This window comes from Artemia sp. Qi Xiang Cuo, chromosome 11, assembly GCF_049724085.1.
Source record: "Artemia sp. Qi Xiang Cuo chromosome 11, ASM4972408v1, whole genome shotgun sequence".
Classification (NCBI taxonomy): Eukaryota; Metazoa; Arthropoda; class Branchiopoda; order Anostraca; family Artemiidae; genus Artemia; species Artemia sp. Qi Xiang Cuo.
Window position 1 is genome coordinate 15,911,958 of NC_142804.1, and position 22,709 is coordinate 15,934,666.

General features: G+C 37.0%; 1 protein-coding gene across 1 annotated transcript in view; it reads left to right on the forward strand.

The window, feature by feature from the left end:
• LOC148946691 (uncharacterized) overlaps positions 1-22,709 on the forward strand; it is a 165,785-nt gene that overhangs the window by 96,092 nt on the left and 46,984 nt on the right. The window lies entirely within an intron of this gene.

A 22,709-nucleotide genomic window follows, 5' to 3' on the forward strand; every position in this document is an offset into this window, starting at 1 on the left:
GCTACCATTTCTATCACTATCTTATTGGCGTTTTTAAACCCTTAGTCATAAATAGATAATCGTCATTTATCGGTAGCTTTTTTCATATATTAATGGATTTAACAATATAAACTAATATACCTGTTACCGACTGGCTAATTAAATTAAATTAAAAGTGAATTAAATTAAAGTATTAATTAGAAGCGAAAAAAGCAAAACAAAACACAAAAAGTTTAAAAGTGCCTAAGTGATTTTGGCTTGGGCTTTGTTTTGTTGTTACAAGTTGTTATTTGTATCTAATTACAATCTGAGTATCAAAAACGTCATTAAAACATTTTACTGTTATATTCCATGTTATAAAATTATCCCAATAGTGTTAATGTTGTGGGGAGGGAGAACTTTTGCTACCAACGTTGTAGCTAAATGGCGCTGTAGCTTAGCAATATTATTAGAAGGAGGGAGGATAAGGTAGATGAAACTGAGTGGTAGTTCGGCCTAGGAGAAAATAACTCACCTTTTTTTTCTAAGACAGAAACCTAAAAATTTTCCTCAAACTGAAGGATACAAATCTCAAAGGTGAAAATGTCCTAAAACCGGTCTAACTGTCATAAAGACAACTAACACCTATTTTCTACATGTCTGGGGAAAACTAATCATCCACACCTATAGCCAAACATTTACTCTGTAACGTAGACCTGGGCAAAAGCAGTAAAAAATGACTTTTTAATCAAACGAGACTTATTCGAGAATCGAGAATTGATTCTTAAAACGAGAATCGCCTTATTTTGGGTGACGGTATCTCTTAGTGACACAACACTATGACGGAATTAGTTTAAAATAATCAAACAGTTCGTGGTAACGAATTGTGGGTAAGGAGCGACCCGGCTCAATGGTAACCGAAACTCTAGAAAACGCGTTTTTGATACCAATAGATACACCAAAAGAATCGAATTTCCATGCTGATTTCAAATATATAACTTTCATCAAGTTTAGTGCTACCCATCAAAAGTTACGTGCCTGAGAAAATTTGGCTGGTTTTCAAAAAAAGGGGGAAAGACCCCCTAAAAGTTATAGAACCTAATGAAAATCGAACCATCAGATTGAGCGTATCAGAGAACCCTACTGTAGAGGTTTCAAGATCCTATCTGCAAAAATATGGAATTGTGTATTTTTTGCCAGAATAAAGATCACGGATGCGTGTTTTTTTTTTTTTTTTTTTTTTTTTTTTTTTTTTTTTTTAACAGGGGTGGTCGTATAGACCCATTGGTACTATAAGATCGTGGGAGGGGTCATTGGAACGGAAATTAAAAGTTATAGTTCCCTTTTTAAGTGACAAAAAAAAATGGAGGGCAACTAGGCCCCCTCTCACGCTCATTTTCCCCCAAAGTCACCCGATCAAAATTTTGAGATAGCCATTTTGTTCATCATGGTCGGAAATATAATAACTATGTCTTTTAGGATGACTTAATCCCCCGAAGTTCCCGGGGGAGGGCTAAAAGTTATGAACTTTACCCAATGTTAACATATAGTATTGGTTATTGGGAAGTATACAGAAGTTTTCAGGAGGGTTTTTTTCTGGTAGTGGGGGGGGGGTGGGTAGGGGGTTATGTTGGAGGATCTGTCCATGAAGGAAGTTTTCATGGGGAACGGGAAGCTGCGATGAAGGGGGCGCCGGACTTGCCAGCATTACTTATTGGCTATTGGGAAATATACAGACATTTTCAGGAAGGATTTTATTCTGGAGGGTGGGGCTGGAGGAGAGGGTTACTCGGGATAATCTTTCCATGGAGGATGTTTCTTTGGGGTAAGGGACATCTCTTTGAAGGGGGGCTGGATTTCCAAGCATTATTTTAAAAATGATCAGAAATTATATTTAAAAAAAACAAGTTTTTTTCAACTGAAAATAAGAAGCAACATTGGAACTTAAAACAAACAGAAATTATAACATATATGAGGGGGTTCTCCCCCAAGTCAATACCTCGCTCTTTACGCTACAGTTTTGTTTAGTGCTTCCAAAAGAGCTATCTATTCTAATTAAACGGCCTTTGTGATTCAGGGGTTTGTGAATTAAAATTTTCTTAACTTTTAACGCAAAGAGCGTCGTATTGACTAAGGGGAGAACCCCCTCATATACGTAATAACATATACGTAATAAAAAAAAACAATAAAAAAACAAGCGATACGGCTCAATAGTAATCGAAACTTTTAAAAACGGAATTTTGATGTCAATAAATGTATCAAATGAATGGGTTTATAATGCTGATTCTAAATATATAAATTGTATTAAGTTTAGTATTACTCATCAAAGGCTACGAGCCTGAGAAAATTTAACCGATTTTGTAAAGAGGGGGGAAACATCCCCTACAAGTGAAAGAATTTTAATGAAAATCACACCGTCAGATTCAGCGTATCAGAAAGCCTTATTACACAGGTTTCAAGCTCATATCTGCAAAAATCTGCAACTTTGTATTTTTTGCCAGAAGAAAAATATACGAATATAGAAGTTAGTTACGTAAGTTAATTTCTAAATTACGTCATAACCAAATTTAGAGACATCCATTTAGCAAAAGAAAAGTAAAATTTTTATTCAAATTTTGTTTACTTATTCAATGACGGTGGGCCAAAATAAAAGCTGCATTAACTAAAAACGATCAGAAATTAAATAACAAAAAACAAGTTTTTTAAACTGAAAGTAAGGAGCGACATTAAAACTTAAAACGAACAAAAATTATTCCGTATATGAAAGGGGCTGTCCCCTCCTCAACGCCTCGCTCTTTACGCTAAAGTTTTTTATTGTTTTAAAAAATAAAGATGTGAGACAGAGTCAAACTTTAGCGTAAAGAGCGAGGCGTTGAGGAGGGGACAGCCCCTTTCATATACGGAATAATTTCTGTTCGTTTTAAGTTTTAATGTCGCTCCTTACTTTCAGTTTAAAAAACTTGTTTTTTTATTTAATATGATTAAGGGGCGTGGTTTATTCTGTCCGTTTTCTCAGCCTTCGAAAGATCAGCAATTAAACTTTTAGGTTTAGGCGAAACGGGTTCATCAGGCAATGACTGTAACATTAATCCCAAGGTTGACAAGTTGACTGAAAGATACTCAACAGCCCGCAACTTGATGTTCATAGTTAATATCTATTTAGGATATTAATGTATAGTACCATAAGGGCAAATATATACTAAAGAAAACTTTCCGAGAGAGGATATGGAAACAATTCCGGGGAAATAAATTAACCTAATAAAAATAAAATTAATCTAATAAAAATTAATTCGAATTTACTGATGACATAATTCCTTGCAACAGCCGGGATCGAACCACAGCCAGACAGTTTCCAGGCGTGGCTTCATCCACTACACTGTAACAAGGTGTTTCATTTGGATATTCATAATATGCATGAAATGGATATTATAGTCAACCCCCTAGCCCCTCCTCTGAATACGGTCTTGCATAAATATCTTTGGAGAGAGAGAATTTATTTTAAAAAACACAAAATCAATACAAAAAAAAAATGGGGATAAGTGTGTAAGTGTAGAAATATAGAAAATAGAAATATAAAAAGATCGAAGCATATGACGCAGAAGTCAATGGAAGAAGATTTATCTTAGTCGATAAAAAATAGGCAATGAAGTAATTTTAATTGTAATATCATCCAATTCAGTCAAAACAAAGGATAAATATGGAATTTCTCACGAACTTTTGACCCCCTCCCTGTCCCACAGACTCTCTCATAACTCTCTTTTTGTCCGGCCTAATTATTAATTCAAAAACTTTTTCAGCATTGTCAAAACAAAGGATTGACTTGTAATTTTTGCTTTAAAGGAACAATTTTAGCACAGGAGACGGTCAGACTATGATTAAGGCAGGAATCTGAGATAGCCAATCGGTTTAGAGTTACAGAAAATCTGTAACAAAATCTGTAAGAAGGAAAATGGTTTTTTAGGACTGCTGGTAGATAGTTCCGAAAGAAATTCTACTTTATGGCTATCTAAAATTAGCTGACAAATATAAATTGCAAAATTTTCAACTTCCCAGATCATGTACATTTTAATGGCATACACTGCCTGAATACAGTTGTCGAACTTTCTTTCTCTAAAGTTATAAGCTTAAACAAATTTTTTTTTTTTAAGAATCAATTTTTTTTCAATAGCCATTTTTTCAAAAATCTTAAAATTTTGTCCAGATATATTTTGGTGAAAGAGTCTGTGGGGGTATATATCTTTAAAATAAAGAAGTGATCCCTGGTCTGCTGGCCCATGGCCTGACCCTTGGCACTCACATATCCCCATGGGTGATAACCCAACCTTTTATTTTCAGTCCCTGATTCTTGAAATAGGAGGAAAGAGCTTCAAAATGAAGGATCACCTGACATACTCAGAGCTCAGTTTAGGGAATAGAACTAATTTGAAGAATATGCACAATTTAATTATTTTTGGCAATACAAATAATAAAGTAATTGGTTAGTGCAATCTAGCCTATTTTAATTGAAAAAAGGTGTGCGTGTGGAGGGGGGGGGCTGGTTGCCCTCTGATTGCCGTTTTCAATCTAAAATAGGGAACTAGAACATCCGATGTCAAATCTAACAAGCTCAAATCAAAGTTTCTTCGACAACTCCTTTTATACCAAGTTTTTTTTTTTTTTTTTTTTTTTTTTTTTTTTCTCAACAAACACTAATACATTGTGTTCACATCGCTTTTTACATAGGCGTAAATTTCAAAAAACCTTAACAAGCAAATAATCAAGATGGAGAGATACGATGGACCTCAAAATACCCAGAGGCAGCTATGATTGTTTCCATTTTGGTACATCAATCTCAGATCCCAACATTCGTTCAGTTTTGCCATCATATAAACGAATTTTCAGTGTTGCCATTTTCTATCTCCCATTATGAATAAAGGAATAAACAATAATAAAAAAAGAAAAATAATAAAACGTACTTAAAAATTGTATTGACTGTGCCCTCAGCCTTTAAATCTATTGCCTTAAAATAAAAAAAGTGATCCTTGTTACAGCGGCCCGCGGCTCGCAAACATTCCCATGGTCCAACCTTTTAAACCTTATATGTTAACAATGGGAAACTTGTATAACCCTTGCCCCAGTGGATGGGGGGGAGGAGATCGACCCCTGAGGCATAATTATTTAACCTTTGGACAATTTTAAATAAAATGGCTGTATACAAATTTTGATAATATATATTTAAGGGGAAAGGCATATATGTGGGAAGGGGGGCTGGTTGCCCTCCGATCATTTTTGGTAAGAAATGACAAATTTAGGTTTTATTTTTAAAAATGAATATTTTCCTGAAAATGGCCATTTTTTCAAAAATCTCAAAATTTTATTCTGATTTATTTTGAGTCCTTGGGGGGGGGGGAGGGGGATGAAGCTTTAAAATAAGGAAGTGATCCCTTGCCTTCTGGCCTGACCCGTTGCTCTCACATATCCCCATGGGCCGTGACCCAGCCTTTTATTGTCTGTCCCTGATTGCTGAAACACAGGAGGAAAGAGCTATGAAATGGGGGTCACCTGACATATTCAGGGTCCAGTTGAGGAAATAGAACTACTAATTTGAAGAATATACAACATTTAATTTTATTAGCTTTAGAAATAATAAATTAATTGGTTTGCGCAATCTAGCCTATTTTAATGAATACATATTTCCACTTTTAATATTCAACATTTTTACCAAGTAGAAAAGTTTTGATTGGTAACACTAAGCATAAATAACGATTTTCAAAATTTGCGCATGTGCCAAACCCTAAACAAAGAATTGCAGGTCGAATAATTCTTTCATTCCTTCGGGTTATTTTTTTAATTATTTTAAACTGTGGAAGATGACAAATGACAACACTGAGCTTATACCTAAGTATAACCCAGTCTGTAATAAGCTAAGATATTTTAAAGTTCATCGTTTTCCCAAAATGTATTCTTTTTTCCTATTTTCCCCCTCACTTAAATATTTAGAAATTAAAAGTCCAAATTATTTTTGCCACACCTTGGATCATGTTCTGCATAATTCGAAAAAATTATGTTATAAGGCTATCTTTATTTCTAAGCTTAATTGCTAATTAGCTAATATAAAAATAGAGAAGCACATTCCAATTTCCATGTGGAAAAGATTCGACTTAGTCTAATTACACACCAAAATGTTTTCACCCGGAAAGAGGGGTTACTTATAGGAATTTGGTGACGCTTCTAATCCGTATTTGAGAGTGCTTTTAATGTTCAGGCACTATCGTTTCAAATGAGCCTTTCTGTGTTCTCCAGAGAGCCCCGTTATTTGAAGAAGAGAAATATCATATTTTTGTAATATCTCTCTGACTCGGGCGGGTCTATAAAAATTTGCCTAAAAAACAGGAAAAACTGAAACACAGCGGCCTAAAATGTATTGTTTAACAGAAGGAGGGAGGGCCTGAAGACAGAAATGCAACATTTTATGATGCTATTAATATTATCACCAAAATTACATTGTTTTTCATTCGAGTTGCTCAACTCGTGAATTTTTCTACATATAGCTGACTTTATTCTCCATACGAAGTGATTCTTACGGTATTGAAAACGTAAAAAAAAATTTCATTTCAAACAGTTCGTAGTAACGAAATATAAGTCAGGACCGACTGGGCCCAGTAGGAACCGAAAATCTAAAAAACCGAATTTTCATTACAATAGAAATATAAAAGTAATTTTATTTTATGATGACTCCAAATATATAAAATTCGTCAAATTTAATGTTACTCATCAAAATTCTTCGAGTCTGAGAAAATTTCCCTGATTATAGAAAAAGGGGGAACACCCTAAAATGTCAAAGAATCACACAGTTCGTGGTAATGAAATTTAATTAATGAGCGACCCGGATTACAGGGACTCAAAACTCTAGAAAACGGGTTTTTGACACCAATAGATACATCAAAAGATCAAATTTCAATGCTGAATTCAAATATATAACTTTCATCAAGTTTAGTGCTACCCATCAAAAGTTAAGTGCCTGAGAAAATTTGGCTGATTTTCAAAAAAAGGGGGAAAGACCCCCTAAAAGTTATAGAACCTTACTGAAAATCACACCATCATATTCAGCGTATCAGAGAACCCTACTGTAGAGGTTTCAAGCTCCTATCTACAAAAATGTGGAATTTTGCATTTTTTGCCAGAAAAAAGATCACGGATCTTTATTTATTTTTTTAATTTTTTTTCCCAGGGGTGATTGTATTGACCCAGTGGTCCTAGAATATCGTAGGAGGGCTCATTGGAAGGGAAATTAAAAATTCTAGTGCCCTTTTTCAGTGACCAAAAAAATGGAGGGCAACTAGGCCCCTGCACACGCTCAATGTGTTCCCCAAAGTCTCCCGATCAAAACTTTGGGATAGTTATTTTGTTCAATGTGGTTAAGATTATAATAGTTATGTCTTTTAAGGAGACTAAATCCCCCGAAGTCCTCGGGGGGAGGGCTAAAAGCTACGAGCTTTACCAAATGTCAAAATATAGTATTGGTTATTGGGAAGTATATAGAAGTTTTCAGGAGGGTTTTCTTCTGATAGTGGGGGGGGGGGTGGGGGTTTATGTTGGAGGATCTGTCCATGAAGGAAGTTTTCATGGGGGAAAGGAAATTGCCATGACGGGGGCGCCGGACTTGCCAGCATTATTTATTGGTTATTGGGAAGTATACAGACATTTTCAGGAAGGATTTTTTTCTGGAGGGTGAAGCTGGAGGAGGGGGTGACTCGGGAGAATTTTTGCATGGAGGATGTTTCTTTGGGGAAGGGGACATTTAGATGAAGGGGGCGCTGGATTTCCAAGCATTATTTAAAAAACCATCAGAAATTAAATTAAAAATAAAACAATTTTTTTTCAAATGAAAGTAAGAATCAAAATTTGAACTTTAAAACAACAGAAATTATTACGTATATGAGGGGGTTCTCCCCTAAGTCAATGCCTCGCTCTTTACGCTACAGTTTTTTTTAGTGCTTTCAAAAGAGCTATCTATTCTAATTAAACGGTCTCTGTGATTCAGGGGTTTGTGAATTAAATCTTTTTTTTACTTTTAACGTTAAGAGCGTGGTATTGACTAAGGGAAGAACCCCCTCATATACGTATTAACATATACGTAATAAAAAAAAACAATGAAAAAAAACAAGCGATACGGCTCAATAGTAATCGAAACTTTTAAAAACGGAATTTTGATGTCAATAAATGTATCAAAAGAATGGGTTTATAATGCTGATTCTAAATATATAAATTTTATTTAGTTTAGTATTACTCATCAAAAGCTACGGGCCTGAGAAAATTTACCCGATTTTTTAAAGAGGGGGGAAACATCCCCTACAAGTGACAGAATATTAATGAAAATCACACCGTTAGATTCAGCGTATCAGAAAACCCTATTAGATAGATTTCAAGCTCATATCTGCAAAAATCTGCAACTTTGTGTTTTTTGCCAGAAGAAAAATATACGAATATAGAAGATAGTTGCGTAAGTTAATTTGTAAATTACGTCATAACCAAATTTAGAGACATCCATTTAGCAAAAGAAAAGTAAAATTTTTATGCAAATTTTTTTTACTTATTCAATGACGGTGAGCCAAAATAAAAGCTGCATTAACTAAAAAACGATCAGAAATAAAATAAAAAAACAAGTTTTGTTAAACTGAAAGTAAGGAGCGACATTAAAACTTAAAACGAACAGAAATTATTCTGTATATGAAAGGGGCTGTCCCCTCCTCAACGCCTCGCTCTTTACGCTAAAGTTTGTTACTGTCTCACAACTTTATTTTTTAAAACAATAAAAAACTTTAGCGTAAAGAGCGAAGCGTTGAGGAGGGGACAGCCCCTTTCATATACGGAATAATTTCTGTTCGTTTTAAGTTTTAATGTCGCTCCTTACTTTCAGTTTAAAAACTTGTTATTTTTATTTAATTTTATACAAAATCAGACCTTCAGATTCAGCATATCAGAGAACTCTACCACAGAGGTCGGAACTGTCCGGGATAATTTTCCAGGAGTGGGAGTTTACGGTCTTACGTCTAAAAAAATTTTCATGGAGGAGTTTTTCGTGGGGGGATTTTTCATTGAGGGGGAGGCTCATTGAGGAATTTCTCTACTATATTTAAAAAATCGATCAGGAATTAAATAAAAAACAAGTTTTTTTAACTGAAAGTAAGGAGCAACATTAAAACTTAAAACGAGCAGAAATTATTCTTCATATGAGGGGGCCACCTCCTCCTAAATTTCTCGCTCTTTACGCTAAAGCATGACTTCTTGTTCCAATTCTTTAAGAACGGCCCCTGAAACACAAGTACTAAAGAGTTTTAGCATGAAGTGCGAGAGACTGAGGAGGGGAAAGCCCCCCCCCCATATATGGGGGGGGGGCTGTCCCCTTCAATCCCTTTTGACTATTAAAAGGGCACTAGCCCTTTCAATTTTCAATTGAATGAACCCTTTTTGATGTTTTTACAACGCCGCTTTCTATAAAAACCTTACATGCTCCCAGGGCATAACTTACAACCCTTGCGCTGAGGTTTGTGGGGGGGGGGGGGGAGAATGGGTTGTCATCCTAAGACCTAATTTCCAAAACTTTCAACTACGTTGAATAAAATGGCTATCTAAAAATTTTTACTGGATGTGTTTGGGGAAAAGGTGGGCGTGAGCGGGGGGTTAGTTGCCCTCAATTAACTTTCGACTATTAAAAAAGACACTAGCCCTTTGAATTTCCAATCGAATGAGCCATTTTTCCAGTTTCTACGACAAAGATTTCAATAAAAACCTTATATGACCCCAGGGCATAGCTTATAACCGTTGCCCGGAAGACTGTGGGGGGAGTGTCCTGCTCAAAGGTATAACTTCCTGAACTTTAAACTGTGTGGAACAAAATGACTGTCTAAAAATATTTATTGGATGGGAAAATGGTGGGCATGGAAAGGGTGTTAGTTGCCTTCCAATCACTTTCGACTATTAAAAACGGCACTAGCCATTTCAATTTCCAATCGAATGAGCCCTTTTTGAAGTTTCTACGACAACGCGTTCTATAAAAACCTTATATGCCCCCAGGGCATAACTCACAACCCTTGCCCTGAGGGCTGTGGGGGAGTGTCTTCCTCAAAAACGTAATTTCTATCTGGAAATCAACAACGCTGAACAAAATGGCTATCTAAAGCTTTTGATTGGATGTGTTTGGGGAAAAGGTGAGCGAGAGAAGGGGATTAGTTGCCCTCAAATTACTTTCGCTTATTAAAAAGGGCACTACACCTTTGATAGTCCAATCGAATGAGCCCTTTTTCAAGTTTATACGACAAAGATTTCAATAAAAACATATATTCCCCCAGGGCATAACTTACAACCCTTGGTCCTCAAAAACCTAATTTACAGAACTTAAAACTACGGTGTATAAAATGGCTATCTCAAAATTTTGATTGGATGTGTTTGGGGAAAAGGTGGGCTTGAGAGGGGGGCTAGTTGCCCTCCGAGCACTTTCGACTATTAAAAAGAGCACCATCCCTTAAATTTCCAATCGAAGGAGTCTTTTTTGAAGTTTCTATGACAACGCCTTCTATAAAAACCTTATTTGCCCCAGGGCATAACTTACAACCCTTGCCCTGAAGGCTGTGGGGGAGTGTCCTCCTCAAAAACAATCACTTTCGACTATTAAAAAGGGCACAAGCCACTCCAATTTCCTATCGAATTAGCCCTTTTGGAAATTTCTACGACAACTTCTTCGATACGAAGTGCCCTGCTCCAAAGCAAAAAAAAAAAATAACAAATGATAGATTGTGCCAACATCGTTCTTATATGCCCTCAGGGAATAACTTAAAACCCTTGCCCCTAGGGTTGTGGGGGAGTTTCCTCCTCAAAAACATATTTTCTATCTGGAAATCAACTACGCTGAACAAAATGGTTATCTCAAAATTTTGAGTGGATGTGTTTGGGGGAATTCTGGACGTTGGGGGGGGGGGCTATTTGCCCTTCAGTCACTTTCGACTATTAAAAAGGCACCAGCCACTCCAATTTCCAATCGAATGAGCCCTTTTCGAAGTTTCTACGACAACTTCTTCGATACGAAGTGCCCGGGTGTGGAGGAAAAAAATAATAATAAATTATGCCCACCTCGTTCATAGGCAGCGCTATCACGCTGCCTATGATTTATTTTTTTTCCATACCAGGGCACTTTGTATCGAAGGAGTTGTCACAGAAACTTCGAAAAGGGCTCATTCGATTGGAAATTGGAGTGGCTAGTGCCCTTTTTAATAGTCGAGAATGATTGGAGGGCAACTAGCCCCCCCCCCACACACCCATCATTCCCCCAAACACATCCAATCAAAATCTTGAGATATTCATTTTTCTCAGCGTAGTTGATTTCCAGATAGATATTATGTTTTTGAGGAGGACACTCCCCCACAGCCTTAAGGGCAAGGATTGCAAGTTATGCCCTGGGGGCATATAAGGTTTTTATAGAAGGCGTTGTCGTATAAACTTCAAAAAAGGCTCATTCGATTGGAATTTAAAGGGCTAGTACACTTTTTAATAATCGAAAGTGATTGCAGGGCAACTAACCCCCCTCTCACGCCCACCTTTTCCCCAAACGTATTCAATCAACATCTTTAGATAACCATTTTATTCAACGTTTTTTTAAGTTCTGGAAATTAGGTCTTTGAGGTTGACAACCCCCCCCCCCCACAGCCCTCAGGGCAAGGATTGTTAGTTATGCCCTGGGGGTATATAAGGTTTTATAGAACGCGTTGTCATAGAAACTTCAAATAGGACTCATTCGATTGGAAATTGAAATCGCTAGTGCCCTTTAATAGTCGAAAGTGATTGGAAGGCAACTAACACCGCTTCCACGCCCACCATTTTCCCAAACCATATCCAATCAAAATTTTGAGATAGCCATTTTTTTCCACGCAGTTTAAGTTACGGAAATTGTTCCTTTGAGCAGGACAATCCCCCCATAGTCTTCAGGGCAAAGGTTATAAGTTATGCCCTGGGAGCATATAAGTTTTTATTGAAATCTTTGTCGTAGAAACTTGATTAAGGGCTCATTCGATTGGAAATTCAAAGGTCTAGTGTCCTTTTTAATAGTCGAAAGTGATTTCAGGATCACGCCCACCTTTTCTCCAAACACATCCAATCAAAATTTTTAGATAGCCATTTTGTTCAGCGTAGTTGATTTCCACATAGAAATTATGTTTTTGAGGAGGACACTCCCCCACAGCCCTCAGGGCAAGGGTTGTAAGTTATGCCCTGGGGGCATATAAGGTTTTTATAGAACACATTGTAATAGAAACTTCAAAAAGGGCTCATTCGATTGGAATGAGCTAGTGTAAATTGAAATGGCTAGTGCCCTTTTTAATAGTTGAAAGTGATTGGAAGGCAACTAACACCCCTTCCACGCCCGCCATTTCCCCAAACTCATGCAATCAAAATTTTAAGATAGTCATTTTGTTCCACGCAGTTCAAAGTTCAGGAAATTCTACCTTTGAGCAGGACACTCCCCCCACAGTCTTCAGGGCTAAGGTTATAAGATACGCCCTGGGGGTATATAAGGTCTTTATTGAAATCTTTGTCTTAGAAACTTGAAAAAGGGCTATTTCTATTGAAAATTCAAAGGGCTAGTGTCCTTTTTAACAGTCGAAAGTGATTTGAGGGCAACCAATCCCCCTCTCACGCCCACCTTTTCCCCAAACACATCTGATCAATATTTTTAGATAGCTGTTTTATTCAACGTAGTTGAAAGTTTTGGAAATTAGGTCTTTAAGGATGACGACCCATCCCCCCCCCTACAACCCTCAGTGCAAGGGTTGTAAGTTTTGCCCTGGGGGCATGTAATGTTTTTATAGAAAGCGATGTTATAACAACATCAAAAAAGGATCATTCAATTGGAAATTGAAAGGGCTAGTTCCCTTTTAATAGTCGAAAGTGTTTGAAGGGCAACTAACCCCCTTCTCACACCCACCATTTCTCCAAACACATCCAATCAAAATTTTTAGATATCCATTTTATTCAAAGTAGTCAAAAGTTGTGGAAATTAGGTCTTTTAGGATGATAACCCCCTCAGAGCCCTCAGTGCAAGGGTTTTAAGTTATGCCCGGAGGCATAAGTAGGGTATGACATTATATTTCTAGGAGACATATAGCAATCTCCATGTTATTTGTCCCACTTTACATTCCATGGCACCTTTCCAGTGCATGTACCTATGGATCTGGTTTGATGGGTATAATCTATTCCATGACACCTTTCCAGTGCATGTACCTATGGATCTGGTTTGGTGGGTATAATCTGGTTTGGTGGGTATAGTCTGGTTTGATGGGTATAGTCCGGTTTGATGGGTATAGTCTGGTTTAGTTTTTTCAAAGAGAGTGAGTATTTGACATTTTTGCAAAAAGGGATAAGGAATTCGCAAATTGGACTCTATGAACGATATTAATTAATGTTTTGAATAATAGGAGTGTGAATGATTCTAATTAGTGATTGGATTGTATGACGTTGGAGAAAAAAAGGATTAATGTGATTAACAGTTAAGGTAACCCCGAAGGGGTTGTTAACTCAGGTAATTTGTTACTTGACCTAGCTTTACCTCTCCGATGTGGTCTGTATAATACACAAGTAACGTTTGAAAAGTATTGTCAATTTAAAATAGGATCTAACGTTCCCTTCGTTCCCCCATTTCTGAGGGGCAGAGGAGGGGGGAGGGGGAGGGTCAATTTTGGAGGGAAAACCAAAAATACTCAGAATCGAAAATAAATTGGATCTGCCTCAAGGGCAAGGCTCAGAGGCCCTTCCTTCCCCTTTTCTGAGGGCAGGGGAGGGGGGGGAGGGTCAATTTTTGAGGGAAAACCAAAAATGCTCAGAATCGAAAATAAATGGGATCTGCCTCAAGGCAAAGGCTCAGAGGCCCTTCGTTCCACAATTTCTGAGGGCAGGGGAGGGGGGAGGGTCAATTTTGGAGGGAAAACCAAAAATGCTCAGAATTGAAAATAAATGGGATCTGTATCAAGGGCAAGGCTCAGAGGCCCCTCCTTCCTCCATTTCTGAGGGCAGGGGGAGGGGGAGTCAATTTTGGAGGGAAAACCAAAAATACTCAGAATCGAAAATAAACGGGATCTGCCTCAAGGGGAAGGTTCAGAGGCCCCTCCTTCCTCCATTTCTGAGGGCAGGGGTGAGGGGTAGTCAATTTTGGAGGGAAAACCAAAAATGCTCAGAATTGAAAATAAAGAGGATCTGCCTCAAGGGCAAGGCTCAGAGGCCTCTCCTTCCTCCATTTCTGAGGGCAGGGGGGGAGGGAGAGTCAATTTTGGAGGGAAAAACAAAAATACTCAGAAACAAAAATAAACCGGATCTGCCTCAAGGGGAAGGCTCAGCGGCCCCTCCTTCCCCCATTTCTGTGGGCAGGGGAGAGGGGGGGTCAATTTTGGAGGGAAAACAAAAAATACTCAGAATCGAAAATAAACGGGATCTGCCTCAAGGGAAGGCTCAGAGGCCCTTCGTTCACCCATTTCTGAGGACAGGGGAGGGGGAGGGTCAATTTTGGAAGGGAAAACCAAAAATACTCAGAAAGTTCATTTTGAATTTCCTTCATTGAAATGCAAGAGTTGGAATATTTCAGTAGTGTTTTGTTGTGCTTTACCTTGTCACAGTTATATTCTCTTAATTTTTCAAAGTTCATTTTGAATTTCTTTCATGAAGTGCAAGAATTGGAATATTTCAGTAGTGTCTTGTCGTGGTTTACCTTGTCACAACTACATTCTCATGATTTTTCGAAGTTCATTTTGAATTTCTGTCGTGAAATGCACGAGTTGGTATATTTCAGTAGTGACTTGTTGTGCTTTACCTTGTCACAGTTACATTCTCTTGATTTTTCAAAGTTCATTTTGAATTTCTCTCGTAAAATGCAATAGTTGGAATATTTCAGTAGTGTTTTGTTGTGCTTTACCTTGTCACAGTTACATTCTGTTGATTTTCATAGTTAATTTTGAATTTATTTCATTGAAATGCAAGAGTTGTAATATTTCAGTAGTGTTTTGTTGTGATTTACCTTGTCACAATTAAATTCTCTTAGATTTTAAAAGTTAATTTTGAATTTCTGTCGTGAAGTGCCAGAGTAGGAATATTTCAGTAGTTTGTTGTCGGGTTTTACCTTGTCACAGTTACGTTCTCTTTATATTTCAAAGCTAATTTTGAATTTCTTTAGTGAAGTGAAAGAGTTAGACTATTTCAGTAGTGCCGTTTCTTGGTTTACCTTGTCAAATATACATTATCATGATTTATCTATGTTCATTTTGTTTTTCTTTCGTGAAATGCAAGAGTTGGAATATTTAAGTAGTGTGTCGTTGTGATTTACCTTGTCACAGTTACTTTCTATTGATTTTCATAGTTTATTTTGAATTTCTTTCATTGAAATGCAAGAGTTGGAATATTTCACTAGTGTTTTGTTGTGCTTTACCTTGTCACAGTTACATTCTCTTAATTTTTCACAGTTCATTTTGAATTTCTTTCGTGAAATGCAAGAATTGGAATATTTCTGTAGTGTCTTGTCGTGGTTTACCTTGTCACAGCTACATTCTCATGATTTTTCAAAGTTCATTTTGAATTTCTGTCGTGAAATGCAAGAGTTGGAATATTTCAGTAGTGACTTGTTGTGCTTTACCTAGTCACAGTTACATTCTCTTGATTTTTCGAAGTTCATTTTGAATTTCTGTCGTAAAATTCAAGAGTTGGAATATTTCAGTAGTGACTTGTTGTACTTTACCTTGTCACAGTTACATTCTCTTGATTTTTCGAAGTTCATTTTGAATTTCTCTCGTAAAATGCAAGAGTTGGAATATTTCAGTAGTGTTTTGTTGTGCTTTACCTTGTCACAGTTACATTCTGTTGATTTTTCAAAGTTCATTTTGAATTTCTTTCATCGAAATGCAAGAGTTGGAATATTTCAGTAGTGTTTTGTGGTGCTTTACCTTGTCACAGTTACATTCTCTTGATTTTTCGAAGTTTATTTTGAATTTCTTTCGCGAAGTGCAAGAGTTGGAATATTTCTGTAGTGTTTTGTGATGGTTTAACTTGTCACAGATACATTCTCTTGATTTTCATATTTCATTTTGAATTTCTTTCATTGAAATGCAAGAGTTGGAATATTCCACTAGTGTTTTGTTGTGCTTTACCTTGTCACAGTTACATTCTCTTAATTTTTCAAAGTTCATTTTGAATTTCTTTCGTGAAATGCAAGAATTGGAATATTTCAGTAGTGTCTTGTCGTGGTTTACCTTGTCACAGCTACATTCTCATGATTTTTCAAAGTTCATTTTGAATTTCTGTCGTGAAATGCAAGAGTTCGAATATTTCAGTAGTGTTTGTTGTGCTTTACCTTGTCACAGTTACATTCTCTTGATTTTTCGAAGTTCATTTTGAATTTCTGTCGTAAAATGCAAGATTTGGAATATTTCAGTAGTGACTTGTTGTGCTTTACCTTGTCACAGTTACATTCTCTTGATTTTTCGAAGTTCATTTTGAATTTTTCTCGTGAAATGCAAGAGTTGGAATATTTCAGGAGTGTTTTGTTGTGCTTTACCTTGTCACAGTTACATTCTGTTGATTTTCATAGTTCATTTTGAATTTCTTTCATTGAAATGCAAGAGTTGGAATATTTCAGTAGTGTTTTGTTATGCTTTACCTTGTCACAGTTATATTCTCTTACTTTTTCAAAGTTCATTTTGAATTTCTTTCGCGAAGTGCAAGAATTGGAATATTTCAGTAGTGTCTTGTCGTGGTTTACCTTGTCACAGCTACATTCTCATGATTTTTCAAAGTTCATTTTGGATTTCTTTCGTTGAAATGCAAGAGTTGGAATATTTCAGTAGTGTCTTGTCGTGGTTTACCTTGTCACAGCTACATTCTGTTGATTTTCATAGTGGCGCGCCACTCTAAGTGAACCTAGATCAACCCAACTTTTTGGATATCTCTCTCACTATGACTCTGTTTGTGTGTCGTGTCTGTGCGTGTGTCGTCTCACTGTGTGTGTCATCTCTGTGGGTGTTTCGTCTCTGTTTTTGTGTCTTCTCGTGTGGATGTTGTCTCTGTGTGTGTGTGTGTTGTCTCTATGTGTGTGCGTCTCTATGTGTGTTTCGTATCTGTGTGTGTGTGTGTGACGTCTCTTTGTGTGTGTCGTCTCTATGTGTGTTTGTCATTTCTGTGTGTGTGTCTCTGTCTCTCTGTGTGTGTTGACTCTGTGTGTGTGTATGTGTAATCGTCTCTGTGCATGTGTCGTCTCTATGTGTCGTTTCTGTGTGTTTGTCCTCTCTGTGTGTGATTCGTCTCTTTGTGTCTGTTGCCTCTGTTGTGTTTGTCCTCTCTGTGTGTGTGAGTGGACTCTGTGTGTGTGTGTGTGTGTGTCGTCTCTGTGCATGTGTCGTCTCTGTGGGTGTTTCGTATCTGTGTGTCTGTCATCTCTATGTCTGTGTTGTCTCTATGTGTGTGTCATCTCTGTGTGTGTATGTGTGTGTGTCGTCTCTATGTGTGTGTTTCGTATCTGTGTGTGTGATGTCTATTTGTGTGTTTCGTATCTGTGTTTGTGTGTATCGTATCTGTGCATGTGTCGTCTCTATGTGTCGTTTTTGCTTATTTTTCCTCTTTGTGCGTGATTCGTCTCTTTGTGTCATTCTCCTATATGTGTGTTTCCTCTCACTGTGTGATTGGTATCTGTGTGTTTGTGTCATCTATGTTGAATTTACTACTCTGTGTGTGTGTAATATCTGTGTTTCTCTATTCTCTATGTCTTTATTGTCTCTATGTGTGTGTCATCTCTGTGTGTGTGTGTGTCGTGTCTGTGTGTTTGTCCTCTCCGTGCGTGTGTCGTCTCTTTGTGTGTGTCGTATCTGTGTGTGTGTTGTCACTGTGTGTGTGTAGTCTCTGTGTGTGTGTTGTCTCTCTATGTGTGTCGTCTCTGTGTGTTTGTCGTCTCTGTGTGTGTGTCGTATCTCTGTGTCAGTCGTTACTTTGAGTGTATCGTCTCTATGTGTGTGTCGTCTCTGTGTGTGTGTGTGTCGTCTCTATGTGTAAGTCGTCACTTTGTGTGTGTCGTCTCTGTGTGTGTGTGTGTCTTCTCTGTGTGGATGTTGTCTCTATGTGTATGTTGTCTCTCTGTGTGTGTCGTATCTGTGTGTGTGTGTGTGTGACGTCTCTTTGTGTGTGTCGTCTCTATGTGTGTTTGTCATTTCTGTGTGTGTGTCTCGTCTCTCTGTGTGTGTTGACTCTGTGTGTGTGTTAATCGTCTCTGTGCATGTGTCGTCTCTATGTGTCGTTTCTGTGTGTTTGTCCTCTCTGTGTGTGATTCGTCTCTTTGTGTCTGTCGTCTCTGTGTGTTTTTTAAATTTTTGGGTCACCTGCTGGAGACTCTGGGCGGGTGGACGCCCCCAAATATTGTCTCAAATTCCTCTCTCAATTTAGCACTTGTTCACGGATGCCCAGCATCTCCAATCACTTTCCCAATAGTATCTATTCATTGTCTCAGCTCAGTTTAGAAAATCTGAGCCAATTTCCACTTTTTCAAATTTAGGGTCACTTGCCTGAGACTCTGGGCAGGTAAGGTGGGCACCTGCCTTGACAAATAAAACCCAGAGAGTCGGACCCCATTGTTCCACTATGGACACTGACTGAGACCCCACGTCTGAGCTCCAGGATTTCCTCAATTCTGTCTGGTGGACTACAACCCACAATTCTGAACAAGGGAAGTTACTTTGCTCAGGTTGGTCGACTGAGCACTCACGATTGAGAGCGGGAATTTCCACTGTTTAGGCTGTTGGACTGGAACCCTAATACTGAGCTGGTGGATTTCCAACATTCAGGGTGGTGGACTAAGACTCCAATTTTCAAATTCTTGCATTTTACGTCAGAAATTCAAAATGAACTTAAAAAAATCAAGAGAATGTAACTGTGACAAGGTAAAGCACAACAAGTAACTACTTAAATATTCCAACTCTTGCATTTCACGACAGAAATTCAAAATTGAATTGTTAAAATTATGAGAATGTGACTCTGATAGGCAAAAGCACAAAAAAACGCTACTTAAATATTCAAACTCTTGCTTTTCAATGAATGAAATTCAAAATGAGCTATGAAAATCAACAGAATGTAACTGTGACAAAGTAAAGCACAACAAAACACTACTAAAATATTCCAACTCTTGCATTTCACGACAGAAATTCAAAATGAACTTCGAAAAATCATGAGAATGTAACTGTGACAAGGTAAAGCACAACAAGTCACTACTGAAATATTCCAACTCTTGCATTTCAATGAAAGAAATCCAAAATGAACTATGAAAATCAACAGAATGCAACTGTGACAAGGTAGATCACAACAAAACACTACTGAAATATTCCAACTCTTGCATTTCACGAAAGAAATTCAAAATGAACTTGAAAAAATCAAGAGAATGTAACTGTGACAAGGTAAAGCACAACAAGTCACTACTGAAATATTCCAACTCTTGCATTTCAATGAAAGAAATTCAAAATGAACTATGAAAATCAACAGAATGTAGCTGTGACAAGGTAAACCACGACTAGACCCTACTGAACTATTCCAACTCTTGCATTTCACGAAAGAAATTCAAAATGAACTTCGAAAAATCAAGAGAATGTAACTGTGACAAGGTAAGGCACAATAACTCACTACTGAAATATTCCAACTCTTGCATTACAATTAAATAAATCAAAAAGGAACTATTAAAATTAAGATAATGTATCTGTGACAAGGTAAAGCACAACAAAACACTACTGAAATATTCCAACTCTCGCATTTCACGACAGAAATTCAAAATGAACTTCGAAAAATCAAGAGAATCTAACTGTGACAAGGTAAAGCACAACAACTCACTTCTGAAATATTCCAACTCTTGCATTTCAACGAAAGAAATCCATAATGAACTATGAAAAATCATGAGATTGTAGCTGTGACAAGGTAAACCACGACAAGACACTACTGAAATATTCCAATTCTTGCACTTCGCGAAAGAAATTCAAAATGAACTTTGAAAAATTAAGAGAATATAACTGTGACAAGGTAAAGCACAACAAAACAATACTGAAATATTCCAACTCTTGCATTTCAATGAAATAAATTCAAAATGAACTATGAAAATCAACAGAATGTAACTGTGACAAGGTAAAGAAAAGCAAAACACTACTGAAATATTCCAACTCTTGTATTTTACGAGAGAAATTCAAAATCAACTTCTAAAAATCAAGAGAATTTAACTCTGACAAGGTAAAGCACAACAAGTCACTACTGAAATATTCCAACTATTGCATTTTACGACAGAAATTCAAAATAAACTTCAAAAAATCAAGAGAATGTAACTGTGACAAGATAAAGAACAACAAGGCACTACTGAAATATTCCAACTCTTGCATTTCACGACAGAAATCCAAAATGAACTTTGAAAAATCATGAGAATGTATCTCTGACAAGGTAAACCACTACAATACACTGCTAAAATATTTAAATTCTTGCATTTCACGAAAGAAATTCAAAATGAACTTTGGAAAATTAAGAGACTGTAACTGTGACAAGGTAAATCACAACAAAACACTAGTGGAATATTCCAACTCTTGCATTTAAATGAAAGAAATTCAAAATGAACTATGAAAATCAATAGAATGTAACTGTGACAAGGTAGACCACGACAAAACACTACAGAAATATTCAAACTCTTGCACTTCGCAAAAAAAATTCAAAATGAACTTCGAAAAATCAAGAGAATGTAACTGTGACAAAGTAAAGCCCAGCAAAACACTACTGAAATATTCCAACTCTGGCATTTCAATTAAATAAATACAAAATGAACTATTAAAATGAACAAAATGTAACTGTGACAATGTAAAGAAAAACAAAACACTACTGAAATATTCCAACTCTTGCATTTTACGAGAGAAATTCAAAATGAACTTCGAAAAATCAAGAGAATGTAACTGTGACAAGGTAAAGTACAACAAGTCACTACTTAAATATTCAAACTCTTGCATTTTACGAGATAAATTCAAAATTAACATCTAAAAATCAACAGAAGTTAACTGTGACAAGTTAAAGTAGAAGAAGCCACTATCTAAATATTCCAAATATTGCATTTAATGAAAAAAATTTAAAATGAACTTAGAAAAATCAAGAGAATGTAGCTGTGACAAGGTAAACCACGACAAGACACTACTGAAATGTTCCAATTCTTGCATTTCACGAAAGAAATTCAAAATGAACTTTGAAAAATTAAGAGAATGTAACTGTGACAAGGTAAAGCACAACAAAACACTAGTGAAATATTCCAGCTCTTGCATTTCAATGAAAGAAATTACAAATGAACTATGAAAATAAAATAGAAAGTAACTGTGACTAGGTAAAGCACAACAACATACTACTTAAATATTCCAACTCTTGCATTTCACGACATAAATTCAAAATGAGCTTTGAAAAATCATGAGAACGTAGCTGTGACAAGGTAAAACACAACACGTCACTACTGAAATATTCCAACTCTGGCACTTCGCGAAAGAAATTAAAAATGAACTTGGAAAATCATGAGAATGTAGCTGGGACAAGGTAAACCCCGACAAGTAACTACAGTAATATTCCAACTCTTTCATTTCAAGACATAAATTAAAAATTAACTTTGAAAAACTACGAGAATTTAATTGCGACAAAGTCATGCACAGCAATACACTACTGAAATATTCCAACTCTTGCATTTCAATGAAATAAATTCAAAATGAACTATGAAAATCAACAGAATGTAACTGTGACAAGGTAAAGCAAAACAAAACACTCCTGAAATATTCCAACTCTTGTATTTTACGAGAGAAATTCAAAATCAACTTTGAAAAATCAAGAGAATTTAACTCTGACAAGGTAAAGCACAACAAGTCACTACTGAAATATACCAACTCCTGCATTTCACGACAGAAATTCAAAATGAACTTCGAAAAATCATGAGAATGTAGCTGTGACAAGGTAAACCACAACAAGACACTACTGAAATATTCCAATTCTTGCACTTCTCGAAAGAAATTCAAAATGAACTTTGAAAAATTAAGAGAATGTAACTGTGACAAGGTAAAGCACAACAAAACACTAATGAAATATTCCAACTCTTGCATTTCAATGAAGGAAATTCAAAATGAACTTTCTGAGTATTTTTGGTTTTCCCTTCCAAAATTGACCCTCCCCCCTCCCCTGCCTTCAGAAATGGGTGAACGAAGGGTCTCTGAGCCTTCCCCTTGAGGCAGATCCCATTTATTTTCGATTCTGAGTATTTTTGGTTTTCCCTCCAAAGTTGACTCCCCCGCACCCCTGCCTTTAGAAATGGTGGAAGGAGGGGCCTCTGAGCCTTGCCCTTGAGGCAGATCCATTTTATTTTTTATTCTGATTATTTTTTTTTGACCCTCCAAAATTGAATCCCCCTCTTCCCTGTCCTCAGAAATAGATGAAGGAGGGGCCTCTGAGCCTTCCCCTTGAGGCAGATCCCCTTTATTTTCAATTCTGAGCCATTTTGGTTTTCCCTCCCAAATTGCCGCCCCCCCCCCCCATCCCTCATTCCAGGATTACGGAGGATCCACTGTGCCGTCCCATTGCCTCAGACGCACTGCAAGGTCAAGTCTGATCAATTTTGGGTGCCCCTCCAAAAAGTACCCTGCACCCTTCTCTGCCGTCAGAAATGTTGGAACGAAGGGCCTCCCAGGCTCGGCCTTGATGCAGATCCTCTTTATTTT